The sequence below is a fragment of the Mobula hypostoma genome, chromosome 4 (assembly GCF_963921235.1).
Source record: "Mobula hypostoma chromosome 4, sMobHyp1.1, whole genome shotgun sequence".
Taxonomy (NCBI): domain Eukaryota; kingdom Metazoa; phylum Chordata; class Chondrichthyes; order Myliobatiformes; family Myliobatidae; genus Mobula; species Mobula hypostoma.
In genome coordinates this window covers 166,481,289-166,487,030 of record NC_086100.1, presented here as the reverse complement: position 1 = coordinate 166,487,030, position 5,742 = coordinate 166,481,289, and positions in this window count along the sequence as shown.

Below are 5,742 nucleotides of genomic sequence, written 5' to 3'. Positions count from 1 at the left end.
TTCATTTCATCAATTTCTTTACAACGTTAAGCTGCTTACCTGCCACTAAATGGAAATATACCTGCATTTGCCTACAGAACTTTCCGCAGTCTACACCACCAGTTTATTAATTATGTCACTTGTCACTTGAAGCATTTTGCTGCCTCAAAGACTTGCTTATAATGTTCATTTTTGACTTTAATTTGAGGTGTTTGTTACCACTGCAGGTTTCCATTATCAAATCATACTAATTAGATTGGACACAACGTAATTGAGTGATGTGGGAGAAGAAAGATGCTACATTTTTTTTAAAGGAATTACCACAATGTGTATGTATATTATATAGACAAGTTTCATGGCAGTAACAGGTCAACTTAGAATAATGTGTTGTAAATTTTGTTCATACAGTCAATATTCTGACATAATTTTGAGTGCTGAACCACCAATGTAGAATAGCTAGATGTGTTCACTTTATAATCAGTTCCTCTTGAATTTATCCACAACTAAAATACCTAATAGATTGCCTGCCATAACAACTTAAAGGTACCTCTAGTTTGCCTCCTCTTGCTCTTTCTAAACTCTTATTTTGTGTTTTGATCTGACACCTTGTTTTCTCAATTTCAGAAGAATTGTTAGTATGTGTATTTGCTCGATGGGTACCGGTGTAGATTGTTTATTGGAGAACTCAGTGGGTAAATTCATAAGAGGCTGTGATTGAACCAGTCAGAATGCTGTGCATCATACTTTGATAGAAACTTGCAAGAGTCCTCGGGGACATCATATCTTAAATTTCTCACTGGCATCCCTCTTGCCACTTAATCTGTTGTAACCACAATAGATCCTCTGATACGCTGATATCCAAAAGCATGAAGTTGGTCACCCTTTTCACTGCTGACCCTTCAATGAGGACTGAGGATGTGTTCTCCCAACTTCCCTTTTCTCAAATCCACAATCAATTTGTTGCCCTTGCTGACATTGAGTGCAATGTTGGTGTGATGCCACTCGACCAGCCGAACTATCTCACCCCTGTACGCATCTGAAATTATCTTAGCACCCAAAGCCACTCCTTAACCCCACATTCTGAGGGACTCACCCTTTGTTCCAGACTCCTGCAGAGGAATCAAATTCTTGATGTCTTGTCTGTTTTTAAGTATTGAGTTTTTCCAAACTTACGCTAATTTTACTTTAACTCTCCGTGCAATACTCTGCTTTCTCTACAGAAATCTATAAAAACCTTCTGATTACATCGCTCTTGGTTATTTCCGTGGAGAAAAGAGCACCAGCCAGTACACATTTTTAAAAGTTTGTGATATTTACTCTTAGGAACTTAAAAAGTCTCAACCCTCTTGATTTCAGCACTGAATATAAACAGGAGTGTCTGCATAGCCTCCCTGAAGTCAATGCCCAGGTCTTTTGCTGACATTAAGGGAAAGATTGTTATCATGTCACCATGCTGCTAGCTCTCAGGCTACGTCCACACTAGACCGGATAAATCCGTGACCAAAGCTTTTTCTCTTCGTTTTGACCCTCCATCCACATTGAAATGGTGTTTTCCTCCCCCGAAAACGGAGTTTTCAGAAATGCTCTCCAGAGTGAATAAATCTGAAAACGCCTAATATCCGGCGTAGTGTGTACGGGGTAACCGGCTATTTTAAAAACTGCTGTCACGATGTGCCAGAACAAATGGTAGCAGCGGCGCAGCATTTCATTCTGGAACGCAACCTCCAACACCACAACAATATCTGACAATAGATGTGTAACATCCTAATGTAACATTGTATGGAAATACAAAATAACACTGATGCATACATGTTTTATACATTACCTACACTCTGTCTGCCAGAGAAAGCAGGATCTCCCAGTGGCCACACATTTTAATTCCACGTCCCATTCCCATTCTGATATGTCTATCCACAGCCTCCTCTACTGTCAAGATGAAGCTACACTCAGGTTGGAGGAACAACACCTTGTTTTCCGTCTGGGTAGCCTCCAACCTGATGGCATGAAAATTGACTTCTCTAACTTCCGTTAATGCCCCACCTCCCCTTTGTTTATTAATTATTTTTCTTTTCTCTTTTTTTTCTCCCTCTGTCCCTCTCACTATAACTCCTTGCCCATCCTCTGGGCTCCCCCCCCTTTCTTTCTCCCTAGGCCTCCCGTCCCATGATCCTCTCCCTTCTCCAGCTTCATATCCCTTTTGCCAATCAACTTTCCAGCTCTTAGCTCCATCCCTCCCCCTCCTGTCTTCTCCTATCATTTTGGATCTCCCCTCCCCCTCCCACTTTCAAATCTCTTACTAGCTCTTCCTTCAGTTAGTCCTGACAAAGGGTCTCGGCCCGAAACGTCAACTGTACCTCTTCCTATAGATGCTGCCTGGCCTGCTGCGTTCACCAGCAATTTTTATGTGTGTTGCTTGAAATTCCAGCATCTGCAGATTTCCTCGTGTTTGCGTTTTTAGATACACTGTTGACCGTATCTTGACTAGTTGCATCATAGCTTGGAACAGATATTCGAATGTGCAGGAGTGTATGGAGCTTCAGAGAGTTGTGGACCCTTCCCTACATCATGGGCACATCCATCCCCACCAATGGTAGCATCTACTGGAGGTGGTACCTCAAGAAGCCAACATCCATCATCTGGGCCATGACATCTTTTCACAGTTACCATCTCACAGGAGGTACAGAAGAAGCCTGAAGTCCTACATTAGCAGGTTCAAGAATGGCTACTTCCTTTTAATCATTTGGTTCTTGAACCAACCAGCAAACCCTAATCACTATAGTTTAACAAGACTCTGACACTTTGATCACTTTGCATTACAATGAGCTTTGTTTTGTTCTTAAGTGTGTTCTTGTAAAAATTGTGTACAATTTATGTTTAATTTTGTTTTTTTGTTAATGCTGCTTGTGTGATGCTTTGTTTCTGTGAAGCTTTTGTAAGTAAGTTTTTTCATTGCACTTATTCATACATGTAATTATGCATATGACTTGACTTTGACATTCAAAACAGAGATGAGAAATGTGTTTACCAGAGCAAAGTGAATCTTAAGAATTTTCTATCCGGCAAAAGGTTTGAACACTCAGTCATTCAATTTGTTCAGGAAGTAAATTGAGAGACTTTTAGATATTATGAAAAATCAAGGAGTTTCAGATTGGTGAAGGAGAGTGACTGATCAGCCGAAAAGGCACGAGGGGCTAAATGGCTTCTACATACATTATTGCATTGCAACCACAAATATTGGAACAGATCAGTTGGTCAGAATGACCTGTTTACACACTGTGAATTCAATGAATGCTTGTACCTGACAGTGCACTGACTCATTTAATGCTTTTGGACCTTGAGTCTGAACACATGCAGGTATGTATTCCTCATAAATTTAAGTAAGACATTCACTTGAGCTCCTAGAGCACGGGAGAATGAGCGGAGATAGAAACATAGAAAATCTACAGCACATTACAGGCCCTTCGGCCCACAATGTTGTGCTAACCATGTAACCTACTCTTGAAGCTGCTTAGAATTTCCATATTGCTTAGCCCTCTATTCTAAGATCCATATACCTATCTAAGAGTCTCTGAAAAGACTATTATGTCTGCATCTACCACCTTCCCAGGCAGGCAGGCAGGCAGTACATTCCACACACCCACTACTCTGTGGAAAAACTTACCTCTGACATCCCCCTTGTACCTATTTCCAAGCACCTTAAAACTATGCCCTCTTGTGTTAGCAATTTCAGCCCTGGGAAAAAGCCTTCAGCTATCCACACGGTTGATGCCTCTTATCATCTAATACACATCTGTCAGGTCACCTGTCATCCTCTGTTGCTCCAAGGTCACTCAGACTATTCTCATAAGGCAAGCTCTCCAATCCTTATAAATCTCCTCTGCACCCTCTCTATCCATATCCTTACTGAAATGAGGAGACCAGAACTGAACACAGTACTCCAAATGGGGTCTAATCAAGGTCTTGTATAGCTGTAACATTACATCACAGCTCTTGAACTCAATCCCACGGTTGATGAAGGCCAACATACCATACGCCTTCTTAACAACACTGTCAACCTGTGCAGCAGGTCTGAATATCCTATGGACATGAACCCAAGATCTTGCTGATCCTCCATGCTGTTAAGAGTCTTGCCATTAAAATTATATTCTGTCTTCAAATTTGACCTACCAAATGAACCACTTTACACTTATCTCGGTTGAACTCCCTCTGCCACTTCTGAGCCCAGATTGGCATCCTATCAATGCCCTACTGTAACATGTGACATCCCTCCAGATTATTCACAACACCCCCAACTTTTGTATCATAAGCAAATTTACTAACCCACCCTTTTACTTCCTCATCCAGGTCACTTATAAAGATCACAAAGAGGAGCGGTTCCAGAAAAGATCCCTGTGGAACACCACTAGTCACCGACCTTCATGCAGAATATGAACCATCCACAGCTACCCTTTGTCTTCAGTGGTTAACAAAATTCTGGATCCACTTATAGGTCTCCTTGGATCCATGCCTCATTACTTTCTGAATGAGCCTCGCATGGGGAACCTTACACTACACCACTGGTCTAACGTCATCAATGTATTTTGTTACATCCTCAAAGAATTCAATCAGGTTCGCAAGGCATGACTTGCCCTTGACAAAGCCATGCTGACTATCCCTAATCAGATTGTCTCTCCAAATGCTCATAAATCCTGCCTCTCAGGGTCTTCTCCGACAACTTGCCCACCATTGAAGTAAGACTCACTGGTCTATAATTTCCTGGGTTATCTCCCTTTCTTGAACAAGAGAACGATGTTGGCAACCTTCGAATCCTCTCATATTTCTCCTGTCCCTATTGATGATACAAAGATCATTGCAAGAGGCTTAGCAATCTATTTCCTCACTTCCTACAGTAACCTCTTCCAGTCCCAGCGGCTTATCTAACTTAATGCTTTTCAAAAGCACCAACATATCCTCTTTCTTAATGTCTTTACACTCAAGTGTTTCAGGTTGCTTTAAGTCATCCCCACAACTGCCAATGTCCTTTTCACTGATGAATACTGAAACAAAATATTCATTTAATTCCACGTCCCATTCTGATATGTCTATCCATGGCCTCTACTGTCAAGATGAAGCCACACTCAGGTTGGAGAAACAACACCTTATATTCCGTCTGGGCAGCCTCCAACCTGATGGCATGAACATTGACTTCTCTAACTTCCGTTATTGCCCCTCCTCCCATTCTCACCCCATCCCATATTTATTTATTTATTTAGTTAGTTAGTTTTTTCCTTTTTTTCTCTTTTTCTCTCTGTCCCTCTCACAATTATTCCTTGCCTGCTCCCCATCTTCCTCTGGTGCTCCCCTCCCCTTTCTTTCTCCCTAGGCCTCCCATCCCATGATCCTCTCCCTTCTCCAGCCTTGTATCCCTTTTGCCAATCAACTTTCCAGCTCTTAGCTCTATCCCTCCCCCTCTTGTCTTCTATCATTTCAGATCTCCCCCTCCCTCTCCCACTTTTAAATCTCTGACCATCTCTTCTTTCAGTTAGTCCTGATGAAGGGTCTCGGCCTGAAACGTCCACTGCGCTTCTTCCTATGGATGCTGCCTGGCCTGCTGCGTTCCACCAGCATTTTGTGTGTGTTGCTATTCATTAAGTACCTTCACTACCTCCTCCGACTCCACACGTTTCTGCTTACTCCTGATTGGTCCTATTCTCACACAGTTTATCCTCTTGCTCTTCAGATACTTGTTGAATGCCTTGGGGGTTTTCCTTAATCCTGCTTGCC